The 21,794-nt window shown below is 44.9% G+C and overlaps 2 non-coding genes across 2 annotated transcripts; both read right to left on the bottom strand.

Moving 5' to 3' along the window:
• Positions 1-1,017: 1,017 nt before the first annotated feature.
• Positions 1,018-1,099, bottom strand: Trnas-gcu (transfer RNA serine (anticodon GCU)). Its single transcript has one exon. It is a non-coding gene; the product is annotated as a tRNA-Ser (tRNA).
• A 14,701-nt stretch (positions 1,100-15,800) lies between these two features.
• On the bottom strand, positions 15,801-15,882 carry Trnas-gcu (transfer RNA serine (anticodon GCU)). Its single transcript has one exon. It is a non-coding gene; the product is annotated as a tRNA-Ser (tRNA).
• Positions 15,883-21,794: the final 5,912 nt, after the last annotated feature.

Raw genomic sequence — 21,794 nt, 5'->3', positions numbered from 1 at the left:
CGTAATGGAGATCTCACGTGTTTCATCAAGTGATTGCCGCTCGTCTGTTTCCCGAACAGCTTCACCGAGACTCGGTACTAAGTCATTCTCGGGTACCGCGTGTGCAGAGGGAGCTTCCCCATGCCCTGCGGGGGCCGGTACTGCGGGGTCGCGAGTGTATGCAGCGGCCGCGTAGGTTAACTTGACACTAACCGCCGGGCCTGAAACTGCAGTGTCCGCAGCCGGGAGCTGTGGAACACGCCGCTTAGTGCACTTATTCCTAATGTGCTCAGTCGAATTACATAGAGCGCAAGTTCGGGGTTGTCCGTCATACATAACGACACTCGATAGCCACACACAGTTATATATGAAGGTATATGCCTCTGAAGCTCAATCTTAATTTGACGAACGCCATTCAAGACTGGAAACATATAGGACTCTGACCATTTCTCTGCAATGTTCGAAATAATCCTACCATATGGCCTAAGAACTTTATTTATCTCTTCGACCGGAATCTCGAAGGGCAACTCAAAAACTCTAATAGTTCGGATGCCGAGTCCAGCATGAGAAACGATAAAATCACTGACAGACCCATAGGAATGATTAAACTTGATGACACCACCACATTTATCTACTATAGAAGAACATAAGTCAGGACTTTGCAATTTAACAAAGGCAGCATTTGAAACAAAGGATAAATGAACGCCAACAACATCATCAACAGAAATCTGAACTTTTTCCATAAACCACTGCTTAATCTCAAACGCTTTCGGTCTGACAAAGTTTCTGTCAAATGCAAATTTGATCGTATTTTTCCTCAAAACATTAACCGTATTCATACTGTCTTCAAATAAATTCTACACAAGTCGCAAGAACGAAAGAAGCGATACCAAACAGACCTTGTACCAGCGACACAGCCGTTGTTTACACCATAGCGCCAGCGCTGCCGCAACACGTCCGTCCCGCACCGTGGCTGCGACTCGAATGCTTCGCATGTAAAAGGCGTGATCCGAAATGGGTGCTTTACGTAAAATTCTTCGACGAGGATGGGATTCGAACCCACGCGTGCAGAGCACATTGGATTAGCAGTCCAACGCCTTAACCACTCGGCCACCTCGTCTGATGCACCGGAAACTGCGTCCCTCGCTAGTCCTTACGGATAGAAGTCGTTTGTCGATTCGAAATCGCATCGTACTGTGGCTGGTGTAAACGCTGTAACGCCCTGCTGCATTGCAGCTGACCAAGCTCCCACTCGTGAATCATTTAATGATGGCATCCGTCCACGTCGGTATCCGATTGGAGGAAAGTAGTCGGCCCACTTACTTACTGCAGAAATAAGCACCGAATCGTCGTGTAGCGTTGTCTAATGCAAATGAGAAATGTCCTGTGCATTCAGTATAACAACTACTGAACGACGCGATTATCTCGATTCGCAATATTTATTTGTCATCTTCGATAACCTCATCGCTGATGTTGCTTTCAAGTTTCTTTCGAAGAACAAACCACGTTCTTCGTAGCTAAATTGTGAGACCAGAGGCTCCAGCTGTTGGCGATGGAGCCAGGCCCTATCAGATGGCTTCCGTATACGGCGGCCGGACGGAAAACAGCTACAGTTGGGGGTACTATAGGCTGGATACGTGAAAATGACTGCGAGAAGCCGGCCGAAGTGGCCGTGCGGTTAAAGGCGCTGCAGTCTGGAACCGCAAGACCGCTGCGGTCGCAGGTTCGAATCCTGCCTCGGGCATGGATGTTTGTGATGTCCTTAGGTTAGTTAGGTTTAACTAGTTCTAAGTTCTAGGGGACTAATGACCTCAGCAGTTGAGTCCCATAGTGCTCAGAGCCATTTGAACCATTTGACTGCGAGAAGTAAGCACTTAAATATGAATGAGAACGCACCGTTCCCAAACACCACCATGGTGCCAAACTTCGATTCGTTTATAGACCTTGAGATGATGTTTGATTCGAAAGACGTACGCTATCGAATGTTGTGTCCTTCCAATTGGTAGGCGGTTTAGTTTCGTATTTCTTACAGATGTTATCTGCCACCTACACGTTCCATTGCTACTACTGAGTGGCGTTTCGCATGTAGAAGGCGTGATCCGAAATGGGTGCTTTATGTAAAATTCTTCGACCAGGATGGGATTCGAACCCACGCGTGCAGAGCACATTGGATTAGCAGTCCAACGCCATAACCACTTTTTTTTATCTTCCTTAACCACTTTTTTTTCGCCTTAACCACTTTTTTTTTCTTTTCGGAAGCATATCAGTAGGCGCATGACGGGGACAAAGAGGGCAGGGGTCAAAGAACTTGAGGCCTGGCCACGATGCCCCCGCCATTACTCCCACCGAATGGCTCCTTCAGTACATTTTACATGTTATAGAAAAGCGGTTGTAGTCGTGTGTGGTCTTTGCCTGCTCTTTTTATTATGGTGCTGAGCACTGGTTGTACGACATCTGGGTGGAGATCTCATTGGATGGCTGTCATTCGAGTTATCATTCAACAGTCGTTCGAGTAGGAAACATGTTATTTTACTGCAATATACATCGAGCATTTTTGTGACACATCTTGGGGGGACCGACATAACAGAAATGGATAAAAGAAGAGGCATTTCCTTCATCTTGAACGTAGATCTCATACTTCATTCCTTCAGTACCCCTAAAATAGCAACTTTAGTGTTAGACTGTGCTTTTTAACCAACACCTATTCTTTCGAATAAAATGATCAACATGTTTCCATACATTTTCCTGTGGTCTGCATAGTGCTTAACTTTACTGTACTCCATTTTCATAAAAAGCTTGAATTCCGTTTCATCGTCACCACCTATTTTATTGATAATGTAATGGACAAACTGTCCCATTAACCTGTGTAATGCATTATTTTTGGTTTTGGGGTAATACTTAATTTCAGGTCTGAAAAGCATCATAGGAGTAATAGAATTGGGTGACGTTCGTTGCAGTACTGCAAGACTTTTCCCGAGCCAAATCCAATTGTTGAAATTTCCACCACACGTGAATCTATGAATCACGGTGTCAACCAATTTACATGTCTGACATAAGGGGGTTTCAGCTTTTCCAATTTTATAAAGCCGTTCGTTGGTGCTGACAATATCATTGACGGCTTTGTACCATGCCGTTACCACATGTGAATTGAGCCCGTTAAAACTAATATTCTCCCAAATTGCATCCCAGTTGTAATTCATATATTTCGTGGCAATTTTATTTTGGCCTTCGTATTGTTGTCTTTCTCTCATGATATCTCGGGCTGTAGTGTTCAGTGAAGTTCTGATTTTCTCGTTAACATAGCTCAATTCTGTGTACAAGATCCTAACGTATCGCAGTCGGGGGTTAATCTTTTGTACGTCTGCCGGTGGCTGAAGACTTTCTGGTTGGACACATTGAAACAATTGTGTAGTAATACTGCCTGGGTTGGCGTGAAATATGTTTAAAGACCGTTTTATTAAAAGCGCAGAAGCTTTATTTCGTATGTCCACCAGTCCGAGGCCTCCATTTCTAGGATGTAAGGTCGCAGTTTTTAGGTTAACCCTGTAGATTTCCCCCTTCCATAAAAAATTTGCAACTCTCGACATTATTTTCTGAGCTATCAACTTCGGCAAGGGAAAAACTTGTGCCATATAGAATGCCTTTGAGAGTATGCATAAGTTAATGAACTTGACCCCCTGAACCTGGTTCATAAGTCGTTGTGAGTTCTCAATGAGTCCCCCTTGAATCCTTGTTGAAACCTCTTTCCAGTTGAGGGTTGTCATCCTCATGGGACATGCCGTCAGGATTGTACCCAGGGTTTTATGGGTGGTAACTGACTTCGCCCAATCGATGTGTATCCTTTCAAGACCCCGCATTCCCAAGATTGTACTTTTAGTTTCGTTCTTTGTCGCACCCGATGCGCGGCAGTAGTTTTGAAGAATGGCCCCTAGTCGAATTACATCATCTTACCCTCTTATGACGACACCAACATCGTCAGCATAGGCTCTCACTACAGTTTTCCTGCCAGTTATAGTTATGCCCTTTAACCTTTCATGAACACTCCGTAAAAACGGCTCTAACGACACAACAAACAAAAACATAGATAAAAGACTTCCCTGTGGGATGCCGCAGTTTATTTGAATTTGCCGCCACAGCTGACAGTTGACGGCTAATTTAGCGTGCAGACCAGTAGCAATGTTTTTTATAACATTAACAGTTTTGTGGACGAATCCCATTTTTGTCAGTACCTCAAACAGGAAACGGTGATTCACCGAGTCGAAAGTCTTATTAAAATCTATAAAGAGTAGAGCACATTTGATATTGGAAACTGATGCTAAGGCGATGATGTCTCTATATTCAGAAATTGTATTGAAAATACTTCTATTTGCTGCACATGACTGATGTTGACTAATTAATTTGTCGGTCAGAGGGGAAAGTCTCTTTTTTAAAATCCGGCATACTATTTTGTAGTCAGAGTTTAAAAGTGAAATAGGGCGGTAATTGTTTAAACTTTTCGTCCCTTTGTTTTTCGGTATAAGTACAATTTTGCTATCTTTAAAATCTTCAGATACTGTCTGCTCGTTAAAAATCTCATTGACAATGCATGTAAAAGTGTCACCAATTAAAAACCAGAATTTTAAGTAAAATTCTACAGGCAGTCCGTCGGGTCCAGCAGATTTATTTAACGGGGACTTGGTTATTATTTCACGAACCTCTTCGTTACTGACTTCAGAAAGGATTTCGTCGTTTTCAGAACTCGTCAATTGTGGGTATAAAACACTGAGAACCTCTCGCAGAGACCCCTCGTGAGGTGGGCTGGAAGAATATAATGCATGGTAGTATTGGTATACTGCATTGAGAATCTCCTTCTGAGACGTTAGTGTTGTCCCATTGGATGTTTTAATTTCACTAATGACAGTTCGTCGCCTATTCTTTGCATGCCGAAGCAGATGATATAAGGATGTTGTTTCATCCTCTACCACCGACTTCGCCTTGGACTTCAGTTTTAAGCCTTCCATCTGTTGTATTTTAAAGGCGAGTAATTTCGCTTTGGTGTGTTTGATGTCGTGTAATCTAATGGTTGACACGTTTGCCTGTTCATAGAGGTCCCGCAACAACCTGTAATAAAATTCCATACTGTTTTTTAACTCCCACGCTCTTTCTCTGCTGTATCTGATACACACGTTTCTCAGTCTCGGTTTTGCAACCTTAATCCACCAATCTAATACTGTGGGGTGCCTGTCGATCGATCGCAGACATAAGGTCCACGCTTCTGATACTGCGTCTGCCAAATCTTGCTCTTTTAAGAGAGAGACATTTAGATGCCACTGGTTCCTAAAAATCTGAATCGGCTGTGGAGCTAAATTAATGCACGCCTTCATACTGCAGTGGTCACTAAAATATACAGGTACGATTTCTGAATTAAGTTGACATCTTTCCAAGTCTTGGGAAACATAAATTCTGTCTATTCTACTGCGCGAAGTCTGTGTTATATACGTATATTCAACATTCGTTGGATATTTTAGTTCCCATGCGTCCTTAAGTTTTAAGTCGGTTACTAGGCGTTTAAGTTCCAACGAACCGTTAAAATGTGGTTGTTGATCTTTACGATTTAACACACAGTTAAAATCACCGCCCATTATAAAACTGTTTGGGTTTCGACGTAATAAATATATAATTTCCTCTTTATAAAATGCTGCCCTGTCCTGTCTATTACTATTTCCTGAGGGCGCATATAAGTTAATCAATGTGGTACCTAAAACGTTTATACTAATGGCCCTTCCAGATTCCAAACGCTCTACTTGAGACACGGGAATTCCTTCCCTGAGCAGAAACTCTGTTCCTGTATGTGTTTCACAAGAAACGTTAACAATGGCGGTGTATCCTGGTATGGCAAGAGACGTCGTTACAACCTCCTGTAGCAACGCTATATCGGTTCCAGAGTCATACAAAAATTCCTTGAGAGCAGCTAGCTTTAATGAGGTTCGAATTTTATTTATATTTATCGTCGTGATAGAGTATGCTTGCATCTGTAACTGGCTATTGGCCACCTACAACCTTGGTCAAAAACTGTTGCACTTTTGGTATGCTGAAATCCGTTTTAGAACTACAGTCGTTCAGAATTCCGCATTATTCCTCGTAACACGGTTGCTAAACGTTAGCTTGTCTTCCATTGTCATCCCGTACCTTAGTACTGAGGGGCTGTTCGACATTGAGTGTATCAGGAGGCTCATCTGGAGCGCCTTCTCGGACAATGTCATATCGTATATTTTTCTGCGATTTTACATCTGACTTTTCGGCTTTTTGTTTGGCGTGGATGCGAGAAACAGTCAGATTCGGTTGTGGTTTTAGCAGACGGCGGTGGACGCCCTGAGAGCCCTGACCTGATTTTGTTGTGGCAACACTCGGCGTGGCCGCTTCAGCAACAGTGTCGCGAGAGATCTGGTTTGTAAACACCGCCTGCTGTTTACATGCTACCTTCGTTTGTTGTGATGCTTGCGACGGTGTTTGCTTATTTTCCGGTTCATGAGTAAACACTTCCTCTTGTTTACACTCTGGTGCCGGTTGTTGTGCTGTTGCGGTGTCGCGGTGTTGTTGTTTTACCGCTCCCGCGAACTTCCCGTCTGTAAACAGCTGATTATCGCTGTTTACAGCTGGGCAAGTTGTCACTGCCTCGGGGACTTCTACTTTCTCGCTGTCGGCAGCGGCCGTTTCACTTTCTTGCAATGAGCGAGATGTATCAGAAACTGTGATTAAATCCACTTGCATTTCGTCTTGGCGCACCGGCAGGGTTTCATCGCTAGCTTTCTGTTTACGTACAGCAGGAGATTGTCGGGAGGTTTCATCATCGGAATGATCATCTGTATGTTCAAGTGGTCGTTTCTTGTTTAGTACTTCCAACTCTCGGGCAGAAGAATCACAATTCAAGCGTGTTACCAGGGGTGGAAAATCACTACCATCAACAGCAATATTTCCAGAACTAGGTACAGGATCCGAACCCTCACCCTGTTTGGCTGTATTATCAGTTGCCAAAACTTCGCTCAAGGTCATCTTGCGGCGTTGGACTAAATTCGTTTTTAGTACAAAAACAAGACGAGGACAGTCCTGCCTTAAATGACCCGATTCATTGCATATATGGCACGTAGGGGTTTGACCAGTATAAATCACGTGGGCTTTATGCCTGTCAACAGTTATATGAGATGGGATATTCGACTTTACTTCCATCTCTACCTAACGAAGGCCATTTTTAAATTGCTTCGACCACCGTTCGTTAACTATATCCTTAAGCTCACCATATTGAGACAGGGCAACCTTGATTTTCTCATTATCTATCTCGATAGGTAAATTTAACACCCGCACAAATCTATAAAGAGCATCAGCTCTCCTGATAGCTACTTTACTTGTAGTGCCGTCTCTATGCAAAAATTCTACATGATACCCGAATTTTCCAATAATCTTATCTACCGAAACGGGGCTAAAAAATTTTACGAAAACACAGTAGTTTTCAGTATCTAGCTGAGTGGTATGCACCATATCAGAATTAATGCCAAGTACCTGATAAAGGCAATCATGAATTTCCAGAGCAGTCGGCTGAACACGTCGTGTTTCCTTGGCGCACGCTAAAACCAGCGTATTCTTCCTCACAGTTGTAGCCATGGTATGCACAAATCAAGGGGAGATTCCAGTAGTTACCGAAAACTCCACAAACGATAAATGAACGTCGGTAGAAAACACACAACAAAACACAGTAGGCAGAAGAAACACAAGTTACACACGATGAAAAATCACAGAAAACAAGGCCACCCAAACGCAAATGTAAACACTGGCGAAGCACTGACTACACGCAGCAAAAGGCAGCACGTCCGTACGCGCCGGCAGCTAGAGCCAGAATGAACCACTCGGCCACCTCGTCTGATGCATCGGAAACTGCGTCCCTCGCTAGTCCTTACGGAAAGAAGTCGTTTGTCGATTCGAAATCGCATCGTACTGTGGCTAGTGTAAACGCTGTAACGCCCTGTTGCAGTGCAGCTGACCAAGCTCCCACTCGTGAATCATTTAATGATGGCATCCGTCCACGTCGGTATCCGATCGGAGGAAAGTAGTCGGCCCACTTACTTACTGCAGAAATAAGCACCAAACCGTCGTGTAGCGTTGTCTAATGCAAATGAAAATGTCCTGTGCATTCAGTATAACAACTACTGAACCACGCGTTTATCTCGATTCGCAACATTTATTTGTCACCTTCGTTGACCTCATCGCTGATGTTACTTTCAAGTTCCTTTCGAAGATCAAACCAAGTTCTTCGTAGCCGAATTGTGAGACCAGAGGCTCCTGCTGTTGGCGATGGAGCCAGGCCCTATCAGATCGCTTCCGTACACGGCGGCCGGACGGAAAGCTACCGTTGGGGGTACTATAGGCTCGATACGTTAAAATGACTGCGAGAGGTAAGCACTTAAATATGAATGAGAACGCACCCTTCCCAAACACCGCCATGGTGCCAAACTTCGATTCGTTTATAAATCTTGAGATGATGTTTGTTTCGAAAGATGTACGCTATCGAATGTTGTGTCCTTCCAATTGGTAGGCGGTTTAGTTTCGTATTTCTTACAGATGTTATCTGCCACCTACACGTTCCATTGCTACTACTGAGTGGCGTTTCGCATGTAGAAGGCGTGATCCGAAATAGGTGCTTTACGTAAAATTCTTTGACGAGGATGGGATTCGAACCCACGCGTGCAGAGCACATTGGATTAGCAGTCCAACGCCTTAACCACTTTTTTTTTTACGCTCTACGACTTTTTTTTTTTTTTTTAGGGCCTCCCATCTCCCCTGCTAGCCCTTCCATTCGCTCTCCTTCATGCGCCTTCTTCGGCGAGCTTCATTGCGAAAATCAAATTAAATGCTCCGTCGCACGTAAGGGAATCCATACCAGACGTGGTGAGAAAAGTAAATTTCTCCTTCCAAATGCACTTATGCTGTAACGTTGGATGGGTTTTCAAAATGAGGGAACATGATCTGCTTAAAATTGTGGAGAAAGAAGGAAAAATTAATTGGAAAACTGAGAAACATAGACTTCTTAAGGACACACACAATACATGACACTGATCTCAGAGTATAGTCACAGTATGTCATTCAACACATCATCCAATACCTTCCTTTTGAAAGAGTATTTGTAGCATATTTCCAAAATGCTTGGTGTGGTTCCGTTGGGCGCGTAGCTTGTAATAATCCTCCGTGATATAGCAGTTGTAGTCCTCAATAGTGTCCGTGGTCGTTTTGTGGATGACAAAGTGAACAAAATTGCCGTATAGCCACAGTATGGTATTATTTTTCTGACGCGGAAAATACATCATGTCCGGGGCCGATAGTTTGGTGGTGGTGATGAATCTACCATCATTGCGCCTGAGGAATGCGACCTGCTGCTTAATGTCGTTCCATATGGTATTGTATCCTTTCAAGTAAACCTGTGAACTGTCGTATCCACATATCCACAACGGCGACACAAGGGAGTGTCATGAAGTCCTATAGCATGTAGCCTCTCATTGTTGGCGATGATATCGTTAACCACTTGATACCATGTCGACCGTACTGACATTGTTAATACTTTATTATGAATATTCTTCCAAACAGTATTCCAATCTTTGGATGGATATTTTTTCTCGATTCGATTCCTGACTGAACAGCGCCATGGAATACAAGTAGTAGATGACGTGGCGCTGCGGCTGGGTGTCAGATGTATACTCTCTTTGTAGCTGATCTCAGTGAAGTAAAGTCTGACGTGGTGCAACTTGAAATGTATCGGAGCCACATTGACAGGAGCATCTAAACTCTGAGGTTCAGTCAGGTGAAACAGTTGCGTCGTAATACTGTCGGGGTACTTACGGAGACGTTCTCGAGTACGCTTGATAAATAAAGTCACTGTCTTTTGACGAATATCTGTGAGTCCGAGGCCACCGGCGACCGGAGGTAAGGTCACTGTACGAGCTGCCACTTTAAAAATACAGCCTCTCCATAACAGCTGACAAACTACCCTCGTAATATTTTTGGCGATGCCCAAGGGAATAGGAAGACATTGCCCCAGGTAAATCGCTTTTGACAGGATCACACAGTTAATCAGTTGTACCCTTTGCATTAAATTGAGGTCCCTATTTCGATGCTCTATTAATGAGCCTCTGATGTTGGTAAGCATGTTCTTCCAGTTAACGGAAGCCATCTTGAGCGGGCAGCTAGAAAATGTTACACCGGGAGACTTATGTTGGTTCGTGGAAGTGATCCAATCTAAGTCTGCGTTCGCATAACCATTCAGGCTGAGCATAGAGCTTTTCGTATTATTCACAGCAGCACCAGTAGCACCACAATAAGTGTGTAAGGCGGTCTTAAGAGCTTGAACATCTTCGTCACTCCGAACTATGACTCCTAAATCATCTGCATACACATTGGTTACTTTCTTTACCGACATAATCGTGATCCCTTCCAAGAGAACGTTTAAACGTCGGACAAGAGGTTCCAGAGTTATGACATAGAGCAGCATGGAGAGCGGGCTTCCTTGCGGGAATCCACGACAAATATTTATGGCTCTCGTGCATTGACCGTTGACAAGTACTTTTGTCGTCATCCCAGTAATCATACTTTGCAAAGACTTCAAGCACCGTCCCCCAAAACCCAGAGCCGACATTGTTTGAAAGAGATAACTATGATCAATCCGGTCAAAAGCTCACATCACGATATTCACTGACCGTTTTGAGGATACTTCTATGCGGAAGGGCCGTTTGGTCCTGCGCAATGACACATTGTAGGACTGGAGTCAGTCGCAATTTCAGTGCACGGGCAGCAATTTTGTAGTCTCCATTTAATAAACATATAGGTCGCAGACGACGGACATCCTTCATTCCTCGCCCCTTGGGTACCATCACAAAGACACCCTCTTTAAACTCCGAGGGTATGGAGATACCGTTGATGACTTCATTGATGATGGCGGTGAACACATCCCCTAGAACATTCCAAAACCTGTAGTAAAATTCGACTGGTAAACCATCCGGCCCAGGCGTCTTGTTTACCGGAGAAGTTTTGACGATATCCAAAACATCATCACTAGAAAATATGTCCCATATCGCCCTATTCTCGTCCTCGGTAACTATCGAGTCTGTGCCGTTAAGTAACGTCGCCACAGACTGTTCATTGACGTCAGTTGCAGTATATAAACTCGTAAAAAAGCAATGGATTTCGTTAATGATGTCACGTTGTTCATGGAGCACATCGTTATTCACATCGCGCAGGGTGTTGATAAAACTATTCCTTCTATTTTTTGCATGCCGGAGGAGATGATACAAAGAGGCAGTTTCATCTTCGACAGTGGAATGTGATCTTGACTTCACCTTCAGACCATCGAGTTATCTTCGTTTCAGTTGGGTTAAAATCGCCTTAATTTTCTTTATTTGCATGAAATGGTCAGCAGACAAAACTGGACGATCATCAGTTCTCGCAAACAGGTATAATAAAATTCGATAGTGTCTTTCCGAAGTTGAGCCCTTGCCTTGCCATAGTCGATCAAAGTCATCCGCAGCTTCCTTTTAGCGTAGTTGGTCCACCACTCAATGGTGGAAACGTATCTGGGTCTCGCTCTGAGGCACATATTCCAGGTCACTTGGATGGATTCATTTAAGTCTGTTTCGTTAAGGAGACTGACATTCAATTTCCAAAGCCCGCGTCCCCAATAGGTCTTTTGCCAGGCAAGATGTATGCTACAACGAACTCCACAGTGATCAGAAAAACTGGTGGTAATCGTGTCTATTGAAGATGCACACTGCATTACACTATCGGATATATAAATTCTGTCAATTCTACTGGCCGCCAAGTTCGTCATATATGTAAACTTAACAGCTGTGGGGTGAAATAATTCCCATGCGTCTGTAAGACGTAAGGCTGTGACACAATCTTTCAGTGCTTGAGAGAAGTTAAAGTTCGGTTTTTGATCTTTTGACTTCAGTACACAGTTCCAGTCGCCAGCTATGATGATATTTTCTGAATTGTCTGTTAATAATTGAACCATTTCACCGGTGAAAAAAGTTGTCCTGGCCGCTCGGGAGCTGCTACCAGAGGGGGCATAGACATTAACAATTGTGTTATTAAAGATTTTACAAGGTTTCGCGACCGGATTCTAGAAGACACAAAGGCTCCGCCGGTATACCATGTTTCACCAAAATAGCTGTTCCACATTCATTTTCGAAAGCAACATTTAAAATTTCTGTAAACCCCGGGAAATTAAATTCACTGACCATTACCTCCTGCAAGAGAGCAATATCGGTATCCGAATTATACAAGAAATCTTTCAAAGCCGTCAATTTTGGTGGAATCCTAATCCTGTTAATATTCAAAGTCATTATATTGTAAGTCTGCGACATTCTCTGTAAACGTCGTTCCATTTAAGATGATAAAACAAATGGACACACCAACATAAAAACCAGTGTAACGTTCAACAAAATCTTCCTGTTATTATCTGTGGACAAATTAGGCATTTCATTTTAGCGCAGCGATCCAGGGTGCCCCCGCAAGGAGACTTTCATCAACGGGTATGCTATCAATGATCATCGGCAGCTTGTCAACTGCCGTCGTTGCTCGTGGTATACAGTCATCTTCCTTGTCCGTCGCCCAGTCCAACCTAGGGGAAGACCGATCCGTGCTACATTCACGAGATGGCCGTCTGGGTGGACTATCATTGGGAGCCGCCAAGTCTTATGTACACTCTATCCCTCCTCCAGACCTGTGTGTTACAGGGTTTCTACCATCTGCCCTATCTGGACTATACGTTGAACTATCTGAAATATCCTTATTTTCCTCTGGTCATTGCTTTGGTCATTGTCCATCTTCGTAATCTGACGCAACTTTTCCCTGGTTTTTGGGACCTCGTGCGCCGCCGCCGGATGGGCAATTCGCCTCTTCTTGTTTTTTCGCGATCTAGGAGGTGAAGAGACCATATCTTGCCCGTCATCCGGTGGAGAGTGAGGCAGAGGAGCTCCGACAGTGGCTGAGTATTCCAACTCCTGGAGCGCTGTCTCGTCAGTTCGACGCTGGTGAGTATCAGTCGAAACCTCTGGGTTAACTGGCACCCCGTTTTGTAGCCGGCGTAAAGCAGGTTCACCCTGGTCAGAGACCGTGGAATCGTGAAGGGGAACTGCTTGAGAGACATTGTCGGTACTCGTCGCTTGGATGACACTTGTCGCAACGGGAGGGGACGGTGGAGCGCTGACAGACGCAGCCGCATACGAGAGCGGTATATTTACAACGCCAGGTGAACGCGTGACGCTATCTCCGGGTGGCAACTGCGCGATCCGACGTCGCGAACACTCGGCGCGAATGTGCTCCGTCGAGTTACATATAGAACAAGTTCGCGGCTGTCCATCATAAATAACTAAAGCACGATACCCGGATACACTGATGAAGGACGGGATGTGCTTCATCAAATCAATTCGAACCTGCCTCACGCCGTTCAGTACAGGCAACGGATAATCATTTCCCCACTTTTCTTCGTGAATAGAAAGGACACGGCCATATGCACGTAAAACCTCGCTCACATGATCACAAGGGATTTCGAAAGGAAGTTCAAATATCCGCACCGTACGCAAACCAAGTCCACCAAAAGAGACGTGAACTTCGGTAACACTCCCATCAGAACGCGTAAATTTCATAACGCCACCACTTTCTTCAACGATACGACTACAGAGATCAGAATCCTTCAATTTAACAAACCCGACTGTTGCTAGGTGCGACAAATGTATTCCAGTAATAGCATCGGAAGGAATCTTGACTTGTTCAATCACAAAATATTGAAATTCTAGGGCAGACGGTTTAACACATCCACGTTCAAAAGTAAACTTAAGAGTATCTCGTCTAGAAATCAAAGCCATCTTCAAACTGGCACCATTACACAAACATCAACACGAGCACCCAGACAGCACAAAACGAAGCTATTGATAACTAAACGAAAAATCAACCAATAACAAGATAAACAAAACAATATGGCGGCACAAGCAGCAGCAAACTTGCCTTGCCCTGAGCAGCGACGGAGCACAGCGTACACACGTCCGCTCTCCACGACGGCTCAAGCCGGAATAACCACTCGGCCACCTCGTCTGATGCATCGGAAACTGCGTCCCTCGCTAGTCCTTACGGAAAGAAGTCGTTTGTCGATTCGAAATCGCATCGTACTGAGGCTGGTGTAAACGCTGTAACGCACTGCTGCAGTGCAGCTGACCAAGCTCCCACTCATGAATCATTTAATGATGGCATCCGACCACGTAGGTATCCGATCGACGGAAAGTAGTGGGCCCACTTACTTACTGCAGAAATAAGCACCGAATCGTCGTATAGCGTTGTCTAATGCAAATGAGAAATGTCCTGTGCATTTAGTATAACGACTACTGGAACGACGCGATTATCTGGAATCGCTACATTTCTTTTTTTTTTTTTTTTTTTTGTGATATGTTACATTACAGCATCACCGTTCTATTGCGGTCTAACTGTGTTGGTGAGGCAGTAAATTTCCACAGGGCAGTGACTGCATCACTGCAATTCACTTTGGAGGTGTGGCGGTGGGACTTGTAGTCCCGTACCACCCTCTGACGGTAACAGTACTACATGAGTCAGGCAGAAAAATTTAGCCTAACATGGGCAGGTATGATTGGAAAGTATTGGACGTAGAATGGGGGCTAGTCCCGCCAAAGGATGCGTCCGTGGTGGGCGTGCCAGACCTATCGTTAGCCATGGTCGGAATCCGTTTCCTCTAGGATGGTTAGTGGAACCGGATGTCGATGCCAGCGGCGTGGAAGTGTGGTTCCAACGTGGCGTAACCCATGGACAGTGTCCCGCAAGGCATCCACTTTCTCATAGAGCCGCCGCGCGTTGTTGCGTATGGTCGTCTTTAGGGGGACGATATCTGCTTCCTCGTGGAGAGTAACAATTCTCGTGAGTCGCGGGGCGTTCAGGCTCCACCTGAGCACCTTGTTCTGCAGGCACTACAATGTCCGCATCCTGGTGACACTAATCGTGGCCCATGCAGCAGATCCATACGTGAGGGCAGGCAGGATAACTGTTCGGTAAATGCGGAGCTTGTTATGCAGGTTAAGATCCCTACTGCGAAAGAGCGGGTACAAAGCCCTGGTTAGCTTTTACCCCTTGGTGGTGACATACTCCGCATGACAGTGGAAGAGCAACTTGTGGTCCATCTGGACCCGGAGGTAGGTGGTTGTCGGGGACCAGGGCACCTGCACACCTGCAATTGAGATATTGCGGCGGAGGACTGGGCGCCGTTTCGTGAAGTAAACTGCCGTAGTTTTGGCGGCATTGAGAGCTATTTTGTTTATCCGGCACCAGCTGATAGTGGCGTCCACCTGTCGCTGGAGGCGGGCGACGACGGCGTCAGTAATGCGGCCAGTGGTGTATAGCGCTGTGTCGTCAGCGTATTTTGCAAGGTGGCACTCGGGGATGACCGGCATATCATTGACATAGATATTAAATAGGATGGGAGATAGCACATTTATTACAGTTGGGGGTATTATAGGCTCGATACGTTAAAATGACTGCAAGATGTAAGCACTTAAATATGAATGAGAACGCACCGTTCCCAAACACCACCATGGTGCCAAACTTCGATTCGTTTATAGATCTTGAGATGATGTTTGATTCGAAAGACGTACGCTATCGAATGTTGTGTCCTTCCAATTGGTAGGCGGTTTAGTTTCGTATTTCTTACAGATGCTATCTGCCAGCTACACGTTCCATTGCTACTACTGAGTGGCGTTTCGCATGTACAAGGCGTGATCCGAAATTAAGGTAAAATTCTTCGACGAGGATGGGATTCGAACCCACGCGTGCAGAGCACATTGGATTAGCAGTGCAACGCCTTAACCACTCGGCCACCTCGTCCGACGCATCGGAAACTGCGTCCCTCGCTAGTCCTTACGGAAAGAAGTCGTTTGTCGATTCGAAATCGCATCGTACTGTGGCTGGTGTTCACGCTGTAACGCCCTGCTGCAGTGCAGCTGACCAAGCTCCCACTCGTGAATCATTTAATGATGGCATCCGTCCACGTCGGTATCCGATCGGAGGAAAGTAGTGGGCCCACTTACTTACTGCAGAAATAAGCACCGAATCGTCATGTAGCGTTGTCTAATGCAAATGAGAAATGTCCTGTGCATTAAGTATAACGACTACTGCAACGACGCGATTATCTGGATTCGCTACATTTATTTGTCACGTTCGATGACCTCATCGCTGATGTTGCTTTCAAGTTTCTTTCGAAGAGCAAACCATGTTCTTCGTTTTTTTTTTTTTTTTTTTTTTTTTTTTTTTTTTTTTTTTTTTTTAAATGGACTTGTAGTCCGGGGTGATATGTTACAATACAGCATCACCGGTCTATTGCGGTCTAACTGTGTTGGTGAGGCAGTAAATTTCCACAGGGCAGTGACTGCGTCACTGCAATTCACTTTGGAGGTGTGGCGGTGGGACTTGTGGTCCCGTACCACCCTCTGACGGTGACAGTACTACATGAGTCAGGTAGAAAATTTTGCCTAACATGGGCAGGTGAAGGTGTGGCGGTGGGACTTGTAGTCCCGTACCGGCGATCGACGTTCTTCGTAGCCCAGTTGGGGGTATTATAGACTCGATACGTTAAAATGACTGCGAGAAGTAAGCACTTAAATATGAATGAGAACGCACCCTTCCCAAACACCACCATGGTGCCAAACTTCGATTCGTTTATAAATCTTGAGATGATGTTTGTTTCGAAAGATGTACGCTATCGAATGTTGTGTCCTTCCAATTGGTAGGCGGTTTAGTTTCGTATTTCTTACAGATGTTATCTGCCACCTACACGTTCCATTGCTACTACTGAGTGGCGTTTCGTATGTAGAAGGCGTGATCCGAAATAGGTGCTTTACGTAAAATTCTTCGACGAGGATGGGATTCGAACCCACGCGTGCAGAGCACATTGGATTAGCAGTCCAACGCCTTAACCACTTTTTTTTACGCTCTACGACTTTTTTTTTTTTTTTTAGGGCCTCCCATCTCCCCTGCTAGCCCTTCCATTCGCTCTCCTTCATGCGCCTTCTTCGGCGAGCTTCATTGCGAAAATCAAATTAAATGCTCCGTCGCACGTAAGGGAATCCATACCAGACGTGGTGAGAAAAGTAAATTTCTCCATCCAAATGCACTTATGCTGTAACGTTGGATGGGTTTTCAAAATGAGGGAACATGATCTGCTGAAAATTGTGGAGAAAGAAAGAAAAATTAATTGGAAAACTGAGAAACATAGACTTCTTAAGGACACACACAATACATGACACTGATCTCAGAGTATAGTCACAGTATGTCATTCAACACATCATCCAATACCTTCCTTTTGAAAGAGTATTTGTAGCATATTTCCAAAATGCTTGGTGTGGTTCCGTTGGGCGCGTAGCTTGTAATATTCCTCCGTGATGTAGCAGTTGTAGTCCTCAATAGTGTCCGTGGTCGTTTTGTGGATGACAAAGTGAACAAAATTGCCGTATAGCCACAGTATGGTATTATTTTTCTGACGCGGAAAATACATCATGTCCGGGGCCGATAGTTTGGTGGTGGTGATGAATCTACCATCATTGCGCCTGAGGAATGCGACCTGCTGCTTAATGTCGTTCCATATGGTATTGTATCCTTTCAAGTAAACCTGTGAACTGTCGTATCCACATATCCACAACGGCGACACAAGGGAGTATCATGAAGTCCTATAGCATGTAGCCTCTCATTGTTGGCGATGATATCGTTAACCACTTGATACCATGTCGACCGTACTGACATTGTTAATACTTTATTATGAATATTCTTCCAAACAGTATTCCAATCTTTGGATGGATATTTTTTCTCGATTCGATTCCTGACTGAACAGCGCCATGGAATACAAGTAGTAGATGACGTGGCGCTGCGGCTGGGTGTCAGATGTATACTCTCTTTGTAGCTGATCTCAGTGAAGTAAAGTCTGACGTGGTGCAACTTGAAATGTATCGGAGCCACATTGACAGGAGCATCTAAACTCTGAGGTTCAGTCAGGTGAAACAGTTGCGTCGTAATACTGTCGGGGTACTTACGGAGACGTTCTCGAGTACGCTTGATAAATAAAGTCACTGTCTTTTGACGAATATCTGTGAGTCCGAGGCCACCGGCGACCGGAGGTAAGGTCACTGTACGAGCTGCCACTTTAAAAATACAGCCTCTCCATAACAGCTGACAAACTACCCTCGTAATATTTTTGGCGATGCCCAAGGGAATAGGAAGACATTGCCCCAGGTAAATCGCTTTTGACAGGATCACACAGTTAATCAGTTGTACCCTTTGCATTAAATTGAGGTCCCTATTTCGATGCTCTATTAATGAGCCTCTGATGTTGGTAAGCATGTTCTTCCAGTTAACGGAAGCCATCTTGAGCGGGCAGCTAGAAAATGTTACACCGGGAGACTTATGTTGGTTCGTGGAAGTGATCCAATCTAAGTCTGCGTTCGCATAACCATTCAGGCTGAGCATAGAGCTTTTCGTATTATTCACAGCAGCACCAGTAGCACCACAATAAGTGTGTAAGGCGGTCTTAAGAGCTTGAACATCTTCGTCACTCCGAACTATGACTCCTAAATCATCTGCATACACATTGGTTACTTTCTTTACCGACATAATCGTGATCCCTTCCAAGAGAACGTTTAAACGTCGGACAAGAGGTTCCAGAGTTATGACATAGAGCAGCATGGAGAGCGGGCTTCCTTGCGGGAATCCACGACAAATATTTATGGCTCTCGTGCATTGACCGTTGACAAGTACTTTTGTCGTCATCCCAGTAATCATACTTTGCAAAGACTTCAAGCACCGTCCCCCAAAACCCAGAGCCGACATTGTTTGAAAAAGATAACTATGATCAATCCGGTCAAAAGCTCACATCACGATATTCACTGACCGTTTTGAGGATACTTCTATGCGGAAGGGCCGTTTGGTCCTGCGCAATGACACGTTGTAGGACTGGAGTCAGTCGCAATTTCAGTGCACGGGCAGCAATTTTGTAGTCTCCATTTAATAAACATATAGGTCGCAGACGACGGACATCCTTCATTCCTCGCCCCTTGGGTACCATCACAAAGACACCCTCTTTAAACTCCGAGGGTATGGAGATACCGTTGATGACTTCATTGATGACGGCGGTGAACACATCCCCTAGAACATTCCAAAACCTGTAGTAAAATTCGACTGGTAAACAATCCGGCCCAGGCGTCTTGTTTACCGGAGAAGTTTTGACGATATCCAAAACATCATCACTAGAAAATATGTCCCATATCGCCCTATTCTCGTCCTCGGTAACTATCGAGTCTGTGCCGTTAAGTAACGTCGCCACAGACTGTTCATTGACGTCAGTTGCAGTATATAAACTCGTAAAAAAGCAATGGATTTCGTTAATGATGTCACGTTGTTCATGGAGCACATCGTTATTCACATCACGCAGGGTGTTGATAAAACTATTCCTTCTATTCTTTGCATGCCGGAGGAGATGATACAAAGAGGCAGTTTCATCTTCGACAGTGGAATGTGATCTTGACTTCACCTTCAGACCATCGAGTTATCTTCGTTTCAGTTGGGTTAAAATCGCCTTAATTTTCTTTATTTGCATGAAATGGTCAGCAGACAAAACTGGACGATCATCAGTTCTCGCAAACAGGTATAATAAAATTCGATAGTGTCTTTCCGAAGTTGAGCCCTTGCCTTGCCATAGTCGATCAAAGTCATCCGCAGCTTCCTTTTAGCGTAGTTGGTCCACCACTCAATGGTGGAAACGTATCTGGGTCTCGCTCTGAGGCACATATTCCAGGTCACTTGGATGGATTCATTTAAGTCTGTTTCGTTAAGGAGACTGACATTCAATTTCCAAAGCCCGCGTCCCCAATAGGTCTTTTGCCAGGCAAGATGTATGCTACAACGAACTCCACAGTGATCAGAAAAACTGGTGGTAATCGTGTCTATTGAAGATGCACACTGCATTACTCTATCGGATATATAAATTCTGTCAATTCTACTGGCCGCCAAGTTCGTCATATATGTAAACTTAACAGCTGTGGGGTGAAATAATTCCCATGCGTCTGTAAGACGTAAGGCTGTGACACAATCTTTCAGTGCTTGAGAGAAGTTAAAGTTCGGTTTTTGATCTTTTGACTTCAGTACACAGTTCCAGTCGCCAGCTATGATGATATTTTCTGAATTGTCTGTTAATAATTGAACCATTTCACCGGTGAAAAAAGTTGTCCTGGCCGCTCGGGAGCTGCTACCAGAGGGGGCATAGACATTAACAATTGTGTTATTAAAGATTTTACAAGGTTTCGCGACCGGATTCTAGAAGACACAAAGGCTCCGCCGGTATACCATGTTTCACCAAAATAGCCGTTCCACATTCATTTTCGAAAGCAACATTTAAAATTTCGGTAAACCCCGGGAAATTAAATTCACTGACCATTACCTCCTGCAAGAGAGCAATATCGGTATCCGAATTATACAAGAAATCTTTCAAAGCCGTCAATTTTGGTGGAATCCTAATCCTGTTAATATTCAAAGTCATTATATTGTAAGTCTGCGACATTCTCTGTAAACGTCGTTCCATTTAAGATGATAAAACAAATGGACACACCAACATAAAAACCAGTGTAACGTTCAACAAAATCTTCCTGTTATTATCTGTGGACAAATTAGGCATTTCATTTTAGCGCAGCGATCCAGGGTGCCCCCGCAAGGAGACTTTCATCAACGGGTATGCTATCAATGATCATCGGCAGCTTGTCAACTGCCGTCGTTGCTCGTGGTATACAGTCATCTTCCTTGTCCGTCGCCCAGTCCAACCTAGGGGAAGACCGATCCGTGCTACATTCACGAGATGGCCGTCTGGGTGGACTAACATTGGGAGCTGCCAAGCCTTCTGTACACTCTATCCCTCCTCCAGACCTGTGTGTTACAGGGTTTCTACCATCTGCCCTATCTGGACTATACGTTGAACTATCTGAAATATCCTTATTTTCCTCTGGTCATTGCTTTGGTCATTGTCCATCTTCGTAATCTGACGCAACTTTTCCCTGGTTTTTGGGACCTCGTGCGCCGCCGCCGGATGGGCAATTCGCCTCTTCTTGTTTTTTCGCGATCTAGGAGGTGAAGAGACCATATCTTGCCCGTCATCCGGTGGAGAGTGAGGCAGAGGAGCTCCGACAGTGGCTGAGTATTCCAACTCCTGGAGCGCTGTCTCATCAGTTCGACGCTGGTGAGTATCAGTCGAAACCTCTGGGTTAACTGGCACTCCGTTTTGTAGCCGGCGTAAAGCAGGTTCACCCTGGTCAGAGACCGTGGAATCGTGAAGGGGAACTGCTTGAGAGACATTGTCGGTACTCGTCGCTTGGATGACACTTGTCGCAACGGGAGGGGACGGTGGAGCGCTGACAGACGCAGCCGCATACGAGAGCGGTATATTTACAACGCCAGGTGAACGCGTGACGCTATCTCCGGGTGGCAACTGCGCGATCCGACGTCGCGAACACTCGGCGCGAATGTGCTCCGTCGAGTTACATATAGAACAAGTTCGCGGCTGTCCATCATAAATAACTAAAGCACGATACCCGGATACACTGATGAAGGACGGGATGTGCTTCATCAAATCAATTCGAACCTGCCTCACGCCGTTCAGTACAGGCAACGGATAATCATTTCCCCACTTTTCTTCGTGAATAGAAAGGACACGGCCATATGCACGTAAAACCTCGCTCACATGATCACAAGGGATTTCGAAAGGA

This window comes from Schistocerca serialis, chromosome 2 (genome assembly GCF_023864345.2).
Source record: "Schistocerca serialis cubense isolate TAMUIC-IGC-003099 chromosome 2, iqSchSeri2.2, whole genome shotgun sequence".
NCBI classification, from domain to species: Eukaryota; Metazoa; Arthropoda; class Insecta; order Orthoptera; family Acrididae; genus Schistocerca; species Schistocerca serialis.
This window is presented reverse-complemented; position numbering and strand designations above follow the sequence as displayed.